This window comes from Dreissena polymorpha, chromosome 10 (assembly GCF_020536995.1).
Source record: "Dreissena polymorpha isolate Duluth1 chromosome 10, UMN_Dpol_1.0, whole genome shotgun sequence".
Taxonomy (NCBI): Eukaryota; Metazoa; Mollusca; class Bivalvia; order Myida; family Dreissenidae; genus Dreissena; species Dreissena polymorpha.
The window spans coordinates 77,073,892-77,091,220 of record NC_068364.1 but is presented as its reverse complement, the minus strand read 5'-3'; positions in this window follow the sequence as shown (position 1 = coordinate 77,091,220).

Sequence of the window (17,329 nt, the reverse complement as noted above, 5' to 3'; positions counted from 1 at the left end):
TATGTATCCCATAATTTTTAGAAATGCCTGCAAAATTATGTAATTAGATATATGCTCATTTATCATGAACCAAAAAAGTTTCCAACAGTTTTTTTACAGATACCTGAAGTGTTTCACTTTGACATCAAAGAAATACACTTATAAATGTATATGGGCACAGTAACAATAAAAACTATTTTCATATTATTCTTCAAGTCTTTGTTGGTTCATTATATAAACACATGGCCAATTGTTTAGTTTTAATCAATTGGGAAATAAATATGGACTGTTGTGATACATATATCAATCTATACTTATATGGCCTGTGATATATGTGATTTGAAAGTATATGTTACTGTCACATGTGACTGTATAAAAGCACTCAAAGAACAACAATACAATGAAAAGATACAACTCATTCAAAATTAATAAATGTTTTATTTATCAATACAGTACTTGCAATGAAGAGGTTGGCGTTGGTTAAGTTTTGCGTTTAGGTCCACTTTTCGCAGAAAGTATCAATGCTATTGCATTCAAACTTGGTACACTTACTAGCTATCATGAGAGGACTGGGCAGGCAAAGTTAGATAACTCTGGCGTGCATTTTGACAGAATTATGTGCCCTTTTTATACTTAGAAAATTGAAAATTTTGGTTAAGTTTTGTGTTTAGGTCCACTTTTCTCAGAAAGTATCAATGCTATTGCATTCAAACTTGGTACACTTACTTTCTATCATGAGGGGACTTGGCAGGCAAAGTAAGATAACTCTGGCGTGCATTTTGACAGAATTATGTGCCCTTTTTATACTTAGAAAATTGAAAATTTTATTTAAGTTTTATGTTTAGGTCCATTTTATTCCTTAAGTATCAAAGCTATTGCTTTCATACTTGCAACACTAACTATCATAAGGGGACTGTGCAGGCAAAGTAATGTAACTCTGACTGGCATTTTGACAGAATTATGTGCCCTTTTTATACGTAGAAAATTGAAAATTTGTTTAAGTTTTGTGTTTAGGTCCACTTTATTCCTACAGTATCAAAGCTATTGCTTTCATACTTGCAACACTTATTAACTATCATAAGGGAACTGTGCAGGCAAAGTTATGTAACTCTGACTGGCATTTGGACGGAATTATGGGCCCTTTATACTTAGAAAATTGAAAATTTGGTTAAGTTTTGTGTTTTGGTTCACTTTACCCCTAAAGTATCAAAGATATTGCTTTCATACTTGGAACACTCGCAAACTATCATAAGGGTACAGTAAAAGGACAAGTTGCATAACTCTAGTTGTCTGGTTGTCCACACCCTCACACTATACAACCCTCTTCACTCCACCCATCCCTCCTTTGTGATTGAAAATGAGAGTCCCTTCACCTGTAAAAAGAAAATAGATGAGCGGTCTGCACCCGCAAGGCGGTGCTCTTGTTTCATTTTGTTGCATCACAATTCAAATAATTTGTTTATTATGTCTATGAAACTCATCAACAGGTCAACTTTTTTTACGCCCTTCTCAATCTTAACAGTTTTCAGTGTTTCAGAACATAATTCGTAGGCACCAAATTCAATCAATGTCAAAAACAAAAAATTAAAAATAACGAAAGTTGGCAAGCCAGTATAAAACATGATTTTATCGTCTGAGGCATTTACATATTTGATGGTTATTTCTGATTTTTAGCTCCATTGGCCAAAAGCCAGCGGGGCTTATATCATGGTCATGTGTCCGCTGTGTGTCCATCCGTGCGCTAACTTTTCCTTTAAACATCTTATTCTCCTAAACTACTGGTCCAATTCTGATGAAATTTTTTAGAAATGTTCCTGGGGTAAACCTCTTTCAAATTTGTTCAAATTATGCCCCTGGGGTAAAATTTGACCCTGCCACGGGGGTCACAAAATAAAAAAAATCTTATATAAGGCCTATTTTGTAAAAACTTTAAAAATCTTCTCATCCATAACTATTGGGCATAGGGCTATCACATTCAGTATGTAGAGACATCTAATAGTCCTCTACCAAATTTGTTCAAATTATGCCCCTGGGGACAAATTTGACCCGTCCCCAGGGGTCACAACATTGAACATATGCTTATATAGGGTCTATTTTGTGAAAACTTTACAAATCTTCTCGTCCATAACCATTGGGCCATAATAGGGCTACCAAATTCAGTATGTAGTGGCATCTTATAGTACTCTACCAAGTTTGTTCAAATTATGCCCCTGGGATCAAGTTTGACCCTGCTCCGAGGGTCACAAAATTGAACATATGCTTATATAAGGCCTATTGTGGGATTTTTTAAAAATCTTATTGTCCATAACCGTATGGCATAGGGCTACCAAATTTGGTATGTAGTGACATGTAATAGTTCTCTTCTTAGTTTGTTCAATATGCCCCTGGGGTCAAATTTAAAACTGCCCCGGGGGTCACAAAATTGAATATATGCTTATCAAGGGCTTGTCAATAACCATTGGGCCTAGGGCTACCAAATTTGGTATGTAGTGACATCTTATAGTCCTCTACCAAGTTTGTTTATATTATGCCCCTCAGGTCAAATTTGACCCTGCCCTGGGGGTCACAAAATTGAACATACGCTTATATGGAGCCTATTTTGTGAAAACTTTAAAAATCTTCTTGTCCATAAACATCGGGCATAGGGCTATCAAATTTGGTATGTAGTGACATCTTATAGTTGTCTACCAACTTTGTTCCAATTGTATCCCTTGGGTCAAATTTGACCGTGCCCTGGGGTCACAACATTGAACATATGCTTATATAAGGTCTTTTTTGTGAAAACTTAAAAAAATCTTCTTGTCCATAACCATCCGATCTAGGGCTGTCAAATTTGGTATGTTACAGTGACATCTAATAGTCCTCTACCAAATCTGTTCAAATTTTTATCCCTGGGGTCAAATTTGATCCTGCACCAGGGGTTACAAATTTGAACAAATGCTTATATAATGCCTATTTTGTGAAAACTTAAAAAAAAAATTTGTCCATAACCATTAGGCCTAGGGCTACACAATTTGGTATGTAGTGACATTGTATAGTCCTCTATTTAGATTGTTGAAATTATGCCCCAGGGGTCAAATTTGATCCTGCCATGGGGGCCACAAAATCGATTATATGCTTATATAGTGCCTATTTTGTGAACACTTTAAAAATCTTCTTGTCCTTTAGCCACAATGCTGTGGCACTTCTACCCTTATGTGAATATATTAGTGTTCAAAGGTTCCTTTAAGTCGCGTTGTGTAATTTTTTGTTTTGACTTAAATGTTCCAGGTTCGTTTAACTACTCATCAGTTTGCGAAAGAAAGCAACAAGTCTTTATAGCATATATAGTCTTTTATTCTTGTTTAAAATGTTTGTATATGTTGTATTGTAAATGCATATTATTCTTATTTGTATTGTAAATGTATGTAATTCTTATTAAGAAATTGAACAAGATCAAAACAAGAAACAAACAAGATAATCCAACACAAATATAATCCGTCCAGAAAGTAAATGTCCGTCTCTCCTGCACTTACTGTAAAGCCGTAAAATTATAATGTTTACTGTGCGAGTTGCTATCAATAATGGCTCGATTTGTTTTAAAAATACCCCTCTTTTATACTAATGCTTATATAAATGCTTATATAACCAGTCATGTTCCAGAAAACGTGATCTCAGCAAGTAAACAAAACTTTCTATCACCCTGTCAAATTGGAGTATTTTTTCCTAACCCCAGTAAACAAGCAGGTTGTGACTGTTTTAACATCGGTCTGACCGCCATATAACCAAGGCTTAAGAGCATCCCTACATGTATGATAGTTTGAATTGAGTTCAGTCAGCTTACTAGGACAAAAGTGTTACAAGGCATAGGTCTACCAAATTTGGTATGTAGTGACATCTAATATTTCTTTACCAAGGTTGTTCAAATTATGCCCCTTGGGTCAAATTTGACCCTGCGCGGGGGTCACAAAACTGAACATACACTAATGGGGCCTTTTTTGTGAAAACTTTAAAAATCTTCTTGTCCATAACCATTGGGCCTAGGGCTACCAAATTTGGTATGTATAGACATTTAATAAACTTCTACCACATTTGTTCAAGTAATGCCTCTGGGTCAACTTTGACCCTGCACCTGGGGATCACAAATTTGAATAAACGCTTATAAAGCGCCTATTGTGTGAAATCTTAAAAAAAAAAATCTTGTCAAAAACCATTCGGACTATTGCTACCAAATTTAGTATGCAGTAACATCATTTTTATAGTCCTCTTATACCAAGTTTGTTCAAATTATGCCCTTTGGGTCAAATTTGACCCGCGGGTCACAAAATTGAACATTATATACGCTCATATCTTGCTTATTTTTTGAAAACTTTTAAAATATTCTTGTCCTAAACTCTAGGACCTAGGGCTACCACATTTTGTATGTAGTGAGATATAGTAGCCCTCTACAAAGTTTGCTCAAATTATGCCCCTGAGGTTAAATTTGACCCAGCCCAGGGGGTCACAAAAGTGTACATGTGCTTAAATAGGGCCTATATTTAAGTATTTGCACATACCAAGAATATTTGTTTCAGCCTTTTCTTCAGCAGTGGAGTGATACAGAGCTATCATGGTCCTCTTGCTTGTTATTTGTGGTGATTTCATGCTCGTCAGGAGATGCCTGTCCACCGACACTTCCAGAGCTGCCATCACCGACACTGGTGTCATCAGCATGTGACCTGGCATAAATGAAATGCATGAATCTTAAATATATTTATTTATTTATTTAGATATTGAATCGTTTAATTATCTTGTTGTGGCATTGTAGATATGGTGCCTGCCTAGCCATTGGGAGGCCACAGGTATGATCCCTACTTTGGGAGGGTTCTCATGATCTTTACAAAAACACTATGTACTGGTTCTTCCCAGAAAACAGACTAGAGAGTATCTCAATAAGCCTAAGGCTTTGGATGCAGTCTAGCTAAAATGAATAAGTTTATTATTATACATACATTAATCTTAATGTTTATTTGAATGGTTTTCAATAAAGTTAATATTAATTTCCTAGTCCTACCACATAAAGTATGTTATGTTTTGTTCTCACAAAAACAATTCACGTCCATATTAAAAAAGTGGTTGTTAATCTTAAGAATCTATGAACTAGAGGCATCACTCTGGATCAGCAGACGATTTATTTCATAAATCAATCTCTGGGTTAATGGTCGCCATCTTTCGAACTACTTTCAAAAGTACAACAACAACAATAACAGTAGAAGACAATTTTAATTGCGAAAAGTTGAAAAATTGAGTACATGTGTCACGGTTGTTGAGTGAAATAGTGTTATTTTCAACTGTGTATGAAGCATGTGAACTGGTAGTGGAATAACCGAATTGTTGGTGGAAATGGAATTTAGAAATATATCTAATAGTAATAATTCATCATCGTGTAGAATAATCATCAGCATCATTTCTGTGGAACATTGCACTATTCAAAAAACAAGTGTTTCATAGATATGGTGCTTTTGACATAGTTCACTAACCATCAAGACTGAAATGATTCATGCTCACAGGTAAAGTAAATAATTGAATTTGTGCAGAATGTTTATTTTTTACAAATTATTATTTAATTTGACCAGTTTATTTTAGATTGATTGCACCGAAACTCAAAGTCTAAAGCTTAGTAAGACACTTAAGCCAGTTTTCTGAGAAGAAACAATACTTGTTCAGAGTATAGCAGGCTCATGCGGCCTCTGGTTTATTTATTTGGCCTCGGCCTTTAACCTGGGTCGCTTTGATTTCAGGTGTTTAGCCCCCATATCAACAAGGCTCTCGACCCTATATGTAGTTATTCATATTGTTTAAAGATTTTGAGAACCCTCACTCGGTGCCAGTGGGGATAAAACAGGGACCTTCTTATAGCTAGATGAATGCATCAAATATGCCAGCAACACTTTATAATCAATAACTTTATAATTGATGATTCTGTTCTTTTAACTACATTACTCATTTACCAAAACAATGTGAAAAACATTTTTATGCCCCAAAAGGAGGGCATATAGTGATCGCACTGTCCGTCTGTCTATCCATCACACTTTGCATTTAGGTTTCGAAAAAATGCTCATAACTTCTATGTCGCTTCAGATGTAACATTCATATTTGGTATGCATGTGTATATGGACAAGGCCTTCCCATACACACACAAATTTTGACCCCTTTGACCTTGAACTTAGGGTCGGCTTTTAGGTTTTGAAAAATGCTCATAACTTCTATTAAAGCGTTTATCGGGGGCGTATGTCATCCTACGGAGACAGCTCTTGTTTTTGCTACTGTCCTCTGCACAAACCATGATATATCTGCATATATGCCTCCAACCAAATCAGTAAAACTATTTGTCACTTAATTACAGTAAACTTATTGCATGTTAACTTTTCAACAATATATATATACATATATATATAATTATATATAACAGATCTTGAAAAAAACTCACATCAAACTTCAAATTGTTTTAGTAAATTATAGGCTTTAATTGGTATTGTGACATTGACACCACTCATGCATGCGACTAAACAATTATACAACTATGGAGCACATTATTTATGAGAAATTCCAATACATCAACATATCGTCTCAGATTTAAGGCAGATAATCTAGTGCTTTTTTGCTGCCATTTTTACTATTACACATTTTTTCATTTTATGTTATGATGCATTGATCTTGTTTCTAAATTAACCAAGCAATCATGTTAAACTTTTGAAGAAAGATGTTGTCTGATAAATATAGAAAATATAATCACTACAAAGTGAACAAAATTCAGTTGAATACTGTGACCAACAAAGATTTGCCAAAGAGCAATTCAGATCATGATTTAAATTAAATACAAGTAATATGAAAGTCTGCCTATTGGATCCCAGTTAAGACTTATTTGTCAAATCTGCACATTAATTTTCCCTTAGCCATGTAGAATTGGGGACTAAATACCATCAAGTCATGTAAAAAGGAGCAGGGTATAGCACGCTGCTATTGATCTCTTGAGCTTTCACATGAATTTTACGGGTAATTTTCATACAACAAATGATATTATGTAGTGTAATGATAAAGCATTATGAGCACAAATTATATCTCTTACTAGTGGTGCAAAAATCATTTAAGTGTCACATTTTAAAAGAAAATTTATATAAAAAGGTATTATTAATTGTTAAAACGTTATAAAAGGTTATTTCAATTCACTAAAGCATTTAATTACAAGAACAAGTGCATTTTATGTCCATTACAATACATGTAACAGTATTGGCATTGTATTTATCTGCATTTGATGTGCATTTAATACACTTAAAAATGCAGACAAGACACACTTCTAACAGAAACAAATGTATTTTTTTCTGCATTTTTCCAGCATTAATACTCTTCAAGTGTATTTTTTATCATCCCAAATACACTTTACCAGGAAAAAGGTATGTTAAAATGCATTTTTAGTTTGTTTTAAGTATATTTTCAAATGCATTAAGACACTCTTTTCTTTTGCAAAAAATGTTGAACAAAAACTTGAAAATATTTAATATACTAAAGTGTAGTAATAATTAAAGTTTTGTATGAGCATCAAAAACAGTGTCAAATTCATACCAGTGCCTATTTAGTAGCAGTAGGCCTTATATGGTCTACTTGTGGTAGAAATAATGCATTTTGTATAATACAACATACATAAATTAAAAAATATAGCTGCCCATACAGTTCAATACAATGTTCAATTAACTACACTATGCAAAGTTGAAAAATGATATCAAGCTTGGAATAATCTTTTCAATAATGAATAATATGCTGTTTTAATTTATAAGTGAAATAGACACTTGCATATAAAAACTGATTTTAAATCAAAACTAAATGTTTAATTTGATTTTTAGCTCAACTGGCCAAAGGTCCTGTGTCCATCGTGCATCCATGCATAAACTTTTCCTTTAAACATCTTCTCCTAAACTACTGGTCCAATTCTGATGAAATTTCTTATGAATGTTCCTGGGGTGTACCTCTTTCAAATTTGTTCAAATTATGCCCCTGGGGTCAAATTTGACTCTGCCCTGGGGGTCACAAAATTGAAAATTTGCTTAAATAAGGCCTATTTTGTGAAAACTTTCAAAATCTCCCGTCCATAACCATTGGGCCTAGGGCTATCAAATTTGGTATGTAGAGACATCTAATAGTCCTCTACCAATTTGTTCAAATTATACCCCTGGGGTCAAATTTGACCCTGCCCCGGGGGTCACAAAATTGAACATATGCTTATATAGGGTATATTTTGTGAAAACTTTACAAATCTTCTCGTCCATAACCATTGGGCCTAGGGCTACCAAATTTGGTATGTAGTGGCATCTTATAGTCCTCTACCAAATTTGTTCAAATTATGCCCCTGGGGTCAAGTTTGACTCTGCCCCGAGGGTCACAAAATTGAACATATGCTTATATAAGGCCTATTTTGTGAAAACTTCAAAAAAAATTTTGTCAATAACAATCCGGCCTAGGGCTATCAAATTTGGTATAAAGTGACATCTAATAGTCCTCTACCAAATTTGTTCAAATTTAATCCCTAGGGTCAAATTTGACCCTGCCCCGGGGGTCACAAAATTGAACATATGCTTATATAATGCCTATTTTGTGATAACTTAAAAAAAAATCTTGTCCATAACCATTAGGCCTAGGGCTACACAATTTGGTATGTAGTGACATTGTATAGTCCTCTACTTAGTTTGTTCAAATTATGCCCCAGGGGTCAAATTTGACCCTGCCCTGGTGGCCACAAAATCATTTATATGCTTATATAGTGCCTATTTTGTGAAAATTTTAAAACTCTTCTTGTCCTTAACCATAAGGCATAGGGCTACCAAATTTGGTATGTAGTGACATGTTATAGTTCTCCACCAAGTTTGTTCAAATTATGCCCCTTGGGTCAAATTTGACCCTGCCCGGGGTCACAAAACTGAACATACGCTTATATGGGGCCTATTTTGTGAAAACTTTAAAAATCTTGTTGTCCATAACCATTGGGCCTAGGGCTACCAAATTTGGTATGTAGTGACATCTAATAAACCTCTACCAAATTTGTTCAAATAATGCCTCTGGGGTCAACTTTGACCCTGCCCCGGGGGGTCACAAAATTGAATAAACGCTTTGAAAGCGCCTATTTTGTGAAATCTTTAAAAATCTTCTTGTTGAAAACCATTTGGACTATGGCTACCAAATTTGGTATGCAGTAACATCTTATAGTCCTCTACCAAGTTTGTTCAAATTATGTCCTTTGGGTCAAATTTGATCCTGACCCGCATGTCACAAAATTGAACATTATATACGCTTATATCTTGCTTATTTTGTGAAAACTTTAAAAATATTCTTGTCCTAAACTCTAGGACCTAAGGCTACCACATTTTGTATGTAGTGAGATATAGTAGTCCTCTACAAAGTTTTCTCAAATTATGCCCCTGGGGTTAAATTTGACCCAGCCCAGAAGGTCACACAAGTGTACATGTGCTTAAATAGGGCCTATATTTAAGTATTTGCACATGCAGAGAAATTTGTTTCAGCCTTTTTTTCAGCAGTGGAGTGATACAGGACCATCATGGCCCTCTTGTTTAAATACTCAAAAAATGAAACCGTGTTCATGCTTGCATGAACACAGTTTATAAATGCTGTCAGAATTATAAAATATGCAATTACTATAAATACAAATGCCAGGGAAAAGTGCTTTTTGTACTAAAAAATTCGAATGAATATTACAATAATACATTTTGAATACTTTAGTATGTAATTAACAGTTTTTGTCTGAGAAAATCACTAAATTTTATATATTTATTCAAATTCACATAAATCATATTTCAAAAACACATCATTACTTCAAATCCTTTCACACAATACTGAAAAAAATGCACACCCGTCTGTAGATCTGCCGTGGAATCATATGGAATTCTATGGAAATCGTTAGATGGAATTCCGTGGAGTATTGGCACTAACTTTCCATCTGATTCCATGCAATCAATGGAAAAGTGAAAAAAAAAACAGAAGGGGGACTTGATATGGGATGGAATTCCATAAAATGCCGTGGAATTCCATAGAATTCCGTGGCATTCCATATAATGTCGTGGAATTCCATAGAATGCCGTGGAATTCCATAGAACGCCGTGGAATTCCATGGAATGCCGTGGAATTCCATAGAATTCCGTGGAATTCCATAGAATGCCGTGGAATTCTGTGAAAAGCTATGGAATTTAATAAAAAGCTGGAATAAAATATTTAAAAAAACAGATTATAGATCAAAGTCATTTTATTGATTTTGAAAAACAAATGTGAATGTAACTAAAGGTTTCATCATAGAAGTTAAACAAGAACAAGATCTGGCATCAATCATTAACCACACACATGCAGTCACAGTACATATTCAAAAATGAGTGGTTTACATTTTCATAAAGTACCAACTCTCTTAACCACAGGCATGCATGCACACATTCAAAAACACATCCATAAACATGCACGCATATACAAGTGAGAAAAGAAAAACTTATAAAAGGCACAATATAAAACTTAGAAGTAGAATTTTACATTTCTCTTATGACAAGTATACTTCCTTTCTCACATATGTTCATAAACACACACAATTACATGCACACACACATCACGCACAATTGTTCTAGAGTTTTTTCTCATAAATTTTAACGTTCAACAACTGTTCCTTATTAATTCTAGAACACTTTCAGTATGATAACAGAAGTTCAGTTCTAGTTGATGTATTCCAGTACAATTCTAGAAAAGTTCCGAAGGTTAACTTCAAATATTTAAGTCTGAAACCAACTTTCTAGAAAAAAAATTCCCATGCACACAGCCAGTATTCAAGTACTGAGCATAGTTAATAATAATACATAACAAATTAACAACTGTTGTAAATTTTTTATTTATTATACTATGCTCAGTACTGTTGAACACGGACTTAATTCAATTATCCAAGTTTCAAATTCCTAAATTAAAAAAACAAACAAATAAATTAAGACAAAAAACAAACACAAAATACAATTCACAAAATAAATAACTGGTCTTTTTTATACAAGAAGTAACCAAAATAAAACATGTCACCAGCCACAGACTGCCAGGCTTAACACAGAGGCTAGTTTTTAAAAATGTTTGTCCAAGTCTTCCACTGCCATTTTCCTTTTCTTCTGAGAATATTGAACACCAGTCACTGCCTCCGGGTCCTTTTTGGTATGAGGTACATTGTATACTGCTCACATGTTCTCTACAGAATAAAAAATCATAAAAATGTCTAAAGCAAAGATATTAACATTTAAACTATAACAAGAGATTGCAAAGCAATATGGTCCCCTACCTGTTAAACTTCACTATTTTAAGTTTGTTAAATATATTTGTTGCCATAGCAACCAGAATTCTTGCATTATAAACAACATGAAATGACGTGCAAAATGTCCTTATTGTACCTTAAAAATACTTAGAACTTTTAAAGTTATCCCAGAATCCAGAAAAGTTTAACTGACTTAGACCAATATATTGAATTTCAAAAAGACAAAATACTTTCAGGTGGTTAACATTAAATAACTTATCTAGCCCAGGGCATGACAATATTTACCATGAATTTGTGGCCCTGTAAGTCCTCTAGGTAAATGCGCTTAAAGAGCCGCTTTGCTGTTGGATTATTTCCCTGCCAAACTCTGCAGTATCTTCCATCAACTGGTCAATGGTAATTAAAGCACATAATGAAAATGTATAGGGAACATAATTAATGAATTGTTTTAAATATTAAGTTGTTAAATGGTCTTTAGAAAGAGAACTAAAAACGAAGTGAATACATCGCAAAGCACTAAGCATAACTTAATTGGTTGGTATGATTAGTACAAATTTATTATTGCTATAATTAGAATGATGTGTAATTCTTTTGGTATGAAAATGCACACTCAGATACCTAAAAACCAATTCCATTGGTTTAATTTTTTATTTACAAGCCAATATGTTGAATTGATATCCCCCGCCAACATGCTTCTGGACACATAAGTATTATATTTGACACTCAAACAAGCATTTTTTAAAGATACAAAGGGCCATAACCCCGTTTTTAACAGATGGTGTACAATTCCATTTGGCGTGCATCATCCTCTTATCCATATATATACTCGAACCAGGTTTCAATGAAATCTGCCAAAGCACTTCCAGGATATGGCAATGGACACACAAAAAAGCATTTTTTCAAGATACAAAGGGCCATAACTCTGTCATTAACTAATGGTGTACAATGCCATTTGGCATGCATCATCCTCTTATCCATATACATACTCATACCAAGTTTCAGTGAAATCTGCCAAAGCTACGGACGGATGGAAAGACGGACAGACGGAAGGATGGAAGGACGGACAGACAACGCCAAAACAATATCCCTATAATATTATAATAAACATTAACACCATTAATGAGCATTGAGTGCTCAACATGCACAGTACAAAACTTCCTTAGCCTGCAGTTCCATAACCTTGCATGATAAAATTCCGATACTACATTCAACGTTATTAATTTCTCCACATAGGTCTTATTACTTCCTCTTTCAACCTGCAAACTCCACTAAGTGAAAATTTGGGTGACAGCTGCTTTTAAACTAATATTTGCCATACTAAAACCTCAAATATCACATAAAAAGGTCTACAATAATGTCATAAGAAGATTAAATTTAAAGGAATATTTAGAAATAATAAAAATCACAAACCTTCAGTTGTTGTTCTATTCCTAGACAGACTGCTCAAACACTGTATGCATCACTCTTTAGCAATATTTCATGTTACTTTCCAAATGATATAAATACATAAGTATTTTAAGAAAGTGTTTTTAATGGAAAAACTAATGAACTCTTCTGTTTGTTAAATTTCTTTAACTTTATTTTAACAAGTTAAACCAGTACATTGTCCACCATGTTTCATGTTTTAATCTAACAGGTAAACTTTCTGTATTTGAATTCAGCCAATTAGAAAAGGCTGTTATATCTTATAACCAATAGATTTGCAGCAAACATACCCAACAGCTGATGTACAACACATGCTTGGCTTATCAGATAGATTGTTATTTGACAACCTGGACTGGCTGAGTTTGATATTGAAAAAAAACAGTGTGTATACCACTTGGACAGGGTTAAGGAATTTAAACTTGTAGAAATTGCTTTGAAAGTAGCAACTACTCCTACTTCTGCAGAACTAGTACTTTAATTACTACAGCATCAACAACAGCAGCAACAACAACAATAACAGCAGCAACAGAAGCAACAACAACAGCAGCAACAGCAGCAGCAGCAACAACTGCTACTACAGCAACAACTGCTACTACTGCTACTCGTATTGCTACTACTATTGCTACAGAAACTGTTTATGCTACTACTTCTATTACTACTACTACCACCACAACCTCTACTGATATAAAAAACACTACTGCTACTACATCAATTACTACAACAACAACACCTACTACAACAACAACAACTACTACTACTAATACAGCTACTACATCTACAACTACTACTACTACTGCTGCTGCTGCTGTCGCTACTATGAAGTCTATTTGGCTATTTGTAAGTGTAAGGTGTTCTATATGTGTTCTTATTCCCCATTAGAACTTTTGTAGAACTTACTGGTTCTTAAAGCATTCTAGATGTGTTCTAGAACTACATTTTAAAACATTTTTAGAAATTTTTGACCATATTTTGTCCTTGAAATGTTCTAAAAAGGTTCTTGAAATTATTGGAATAGTTTCAGTCCTAAGCCATTTTCCACAAATGTTCTGGATTTATTCTAAAAAAACTGTTTTGGAACAATTCCAGAACATACGTTTTAGAACACAAATATGGAACAGTTCCAGAACTGTTCCAATTTCAAGAACAAATTTATAATTATCTTTATTGCATTTTCTTTTAAATACAAAATACATGATGCAAATAAATTAATACATGTATTAAACTACAAATACATTTCAGACAACCAGCGAAAATTTTCTAAGTTATTTTCCATTGATTTCCATCCAAGAAAATGTACAAGTTACTTTCCATAACGATTTCCGTTGAAAAAAATGGCTAAGTCCAACTTTCCATGGTGTTTTCCATACATTCCGTGGAAATGCATGGAATTTTAGTCAAGATTCCGTGGAATTCCATAAAAGCTTCAGATGGAAAATTGGCAAGTGGATGGAATTCCATCAAATTCCATGGATTTCCATCGATTTCCGTAGAATTCCATAAAATTTCTATGGAATTCCATAGAAAAGTGCTAATGACTATGGCAGATCTACAGACGGGCAGTTTCTGATTGTTATTGATTCTTCATTAATTTATACATGTACCATTTTTTAATCTTGATGCATCCTCAATTGTATAATGCACATCTTAATCTGTTTTAACAATTATAATATAAAGATTAAGGCTGACTCAGTAAAATAATAATCCATGATTTCTGCAGTACTTGCAGACAAAATAGGAATACTGCTGTGATATTATCTATCTATCTAATGGGATATTAATTTGGCTTTAATAGAAAAAAATCAAAGCATACACATGTATAATATGTGTATGTATATATTAGTTAAACTTAAATTAATTGACCATCGATAAAAGATATTATAATATATGTATGTATATATATATATATCCTTGTAAAACTAAAAATTAAATATGTATGTTTCTATTACATCATTTAGGACTTTTATTTTCAGACAAAGTAGAGTGAAGCTTAAAACAGTATCCAATTGTAACAGTCAATTTTGGGAAAATCAACCTTATAATTATTTTCTGTGTTGGCCAATGTCATAATTGGTATAAAATGTATATTGAACTGGAAGTTTTCTTTATTTTAAATGATAACATTTGCTTGGTCAGCCATAATTGTCACAATCAAGTGGTTTTTTTACACTGTAGTTTTCTCACTGACTATGGGTTTGTTCTGAGAATGAGCCACACAAAGTATCGTTGGGGAGATGAGTTGTCAATTTTATGTTTATCAGTCTTTCATAATCCAGTATACCTGTAAAAAGGGAATTTGTAACTAATAATCACACAATATACACAATTAAAATTGTATGCATTTAGATTTATTTAGTACTGCACATTAATCATTTTTCCAAAAATATGTAGCAACATTACATTATATAATGCTGCAATACTAAAGTAATTTACTAATTAAAGGTCGCTGATGTGTAATGGATGTGGTGTCCACCTAATGATCTGGAGGTCACTGGTTTGATCCCCAGTGTGGGAGCATTCTTAAGAAATCTCCAAGAGACACCCAAGTACTGGTTCTAGGCCCAGGAAACGAACTCAAGAGCATTTCACATACATGTACGTAGTTAGTACTTTAAATTTAATCGAACTAAAAAAGGGTTAAAACTAACAACTGAAACCCTTATTAATACATTTTATTTTGAATCAAGCAAATGTGCAAATTCATTTAAAATAATGAGTAAAATTTAAAAATTCTACTTTAAAGTAATCATGATAATTTAGATCATTTTCAGAATATTTAATGATGATAATGATACAATTATATATTCCCTAAATGATAAAAATAAAACATGTAATGTTAATTTATGAAAAAAAAACGTTTTAATTGTATCAATATCATGGTAATTACAACTAGATACAGGCAATTAGATCAGAAACGTGCATTAATTATATTAACCCATTCACGCCTAGCGTCCTGAAAAAAAGGACATTGCAAACAGCGTAGACCCAGATGAGACGCCGCATTATGCAGCGTCTCATCTGGGTCTGCGCTGTTTGCTTAAAGAAATTTCTGTAAGAAATATTCTAAATATAGAAATAAATATACCAGACACCCCTACTTTTGGAAATAAATTGATCCAATTTAGAAGGATGGGAGAGTCCACTGGGCATAAATGGGTTAATGAACAACCCAGACATTTGTAGTGATTTATGGTCACTATTTGATTAACGTTCTATACATGACCTGTCATAAAAGGTATTTTTTAGCCAGTACTACAATCGGCAATGATAGTCTGTATTGCATACATATTCCAACGTCTATTATCGATTCGCTTCCTCAAACTGAACAAATATTTAATGTTTACATCGCGAAACCTAATGCATCCAGTTTCACTTTCGGTTTGGTTGGTTTTGTATAACACCGTAATTTCATCTTAAAAATTGGATGATAGGGTGATTAAATAATAATGGAAAAGTAAATCACTTGGATAATAGGTCAAAATGCAACACAAATGAACGTTAATAGTGCTCTTAATATCAAAGTTTCGGTAAAAAGTTTGGCGCTAGTTCAACGCGCATGTATACAGCCTCATAACAATAGACTGACAACCTTTTGGGTAGTAAAGTAGTAATACAAGGCAATATGGCGACCGTTAGCCACGATGCCTATCTTACGGAGGAATCCGAGATAGCCGATGTATCACGATTGTAGAGGCATGTTACTGTTGAGTTAAAATTATATCTACATAAATATATACATAAACAAGCTTTCGCAGCCGAGCGTTGGCACCTGTTATGCTGTGCTCTTGTTTTAAATCCATACAATCACAAATTGGAAAAATTTTATCGACTTAATGAACCGAATTGGGATTTATTTTTTTAATCAACAAATATTGACTCATATGGCCTTTATCTTGTTTTTTTTTAATCATATAAATTATAGTTATATACTTTGTGAGATGAAAATAAAATAACAGTTGGATGTCATAGCAGAAAACCTGCTGATGTATTATAAAATATTTGTTATATAATTCATATGTGCCCTTTGAATACTACAGTGCATTGTAGCCAAAACAAGATTCAGAAATATTGATTTATAAACATGAGTAATGAAGTATTTTGACTGTCACTACATGACATGTCTATAAATAGAGTTCCTGACAGTGAGACACTTTCTGACCTAGTCCTAATTTTGTGGTTTTTAAATGATTGTACATGTACAATATCTTTGATAAATTGAATAATTTCATAACACCATATAACAAAGGTACTCTTGTGGTTGTATTCTTTTATGAAGAGTTCAAATGTATGTATTAATTTCATTGCAATTATAGTAGTAGATCTATGTTCATTTAAACATTTTGCTGTTGAAATTGGTTTGGTAACTAGCTAGCTAGAAAAGTGTCAATAACTGCTGTTTTGAATATTATTTTTTTTGTTATAAACACTTGAAAAACACAAATAATGTTGTAACACGGCACATGAATTATAACTGCTTTGGTCAATTTCACTCATTTCAGTACATAGTTATCACATGTATACATGTGTGGGAAATCTATTCATGCTGCACATAGTAACATGGTATAAGCATGTTGATTGAACTGTGCAATTGTTTTTGTATGTGTAATTGTTTCCATCTGTGTAATTGTTTTGCTT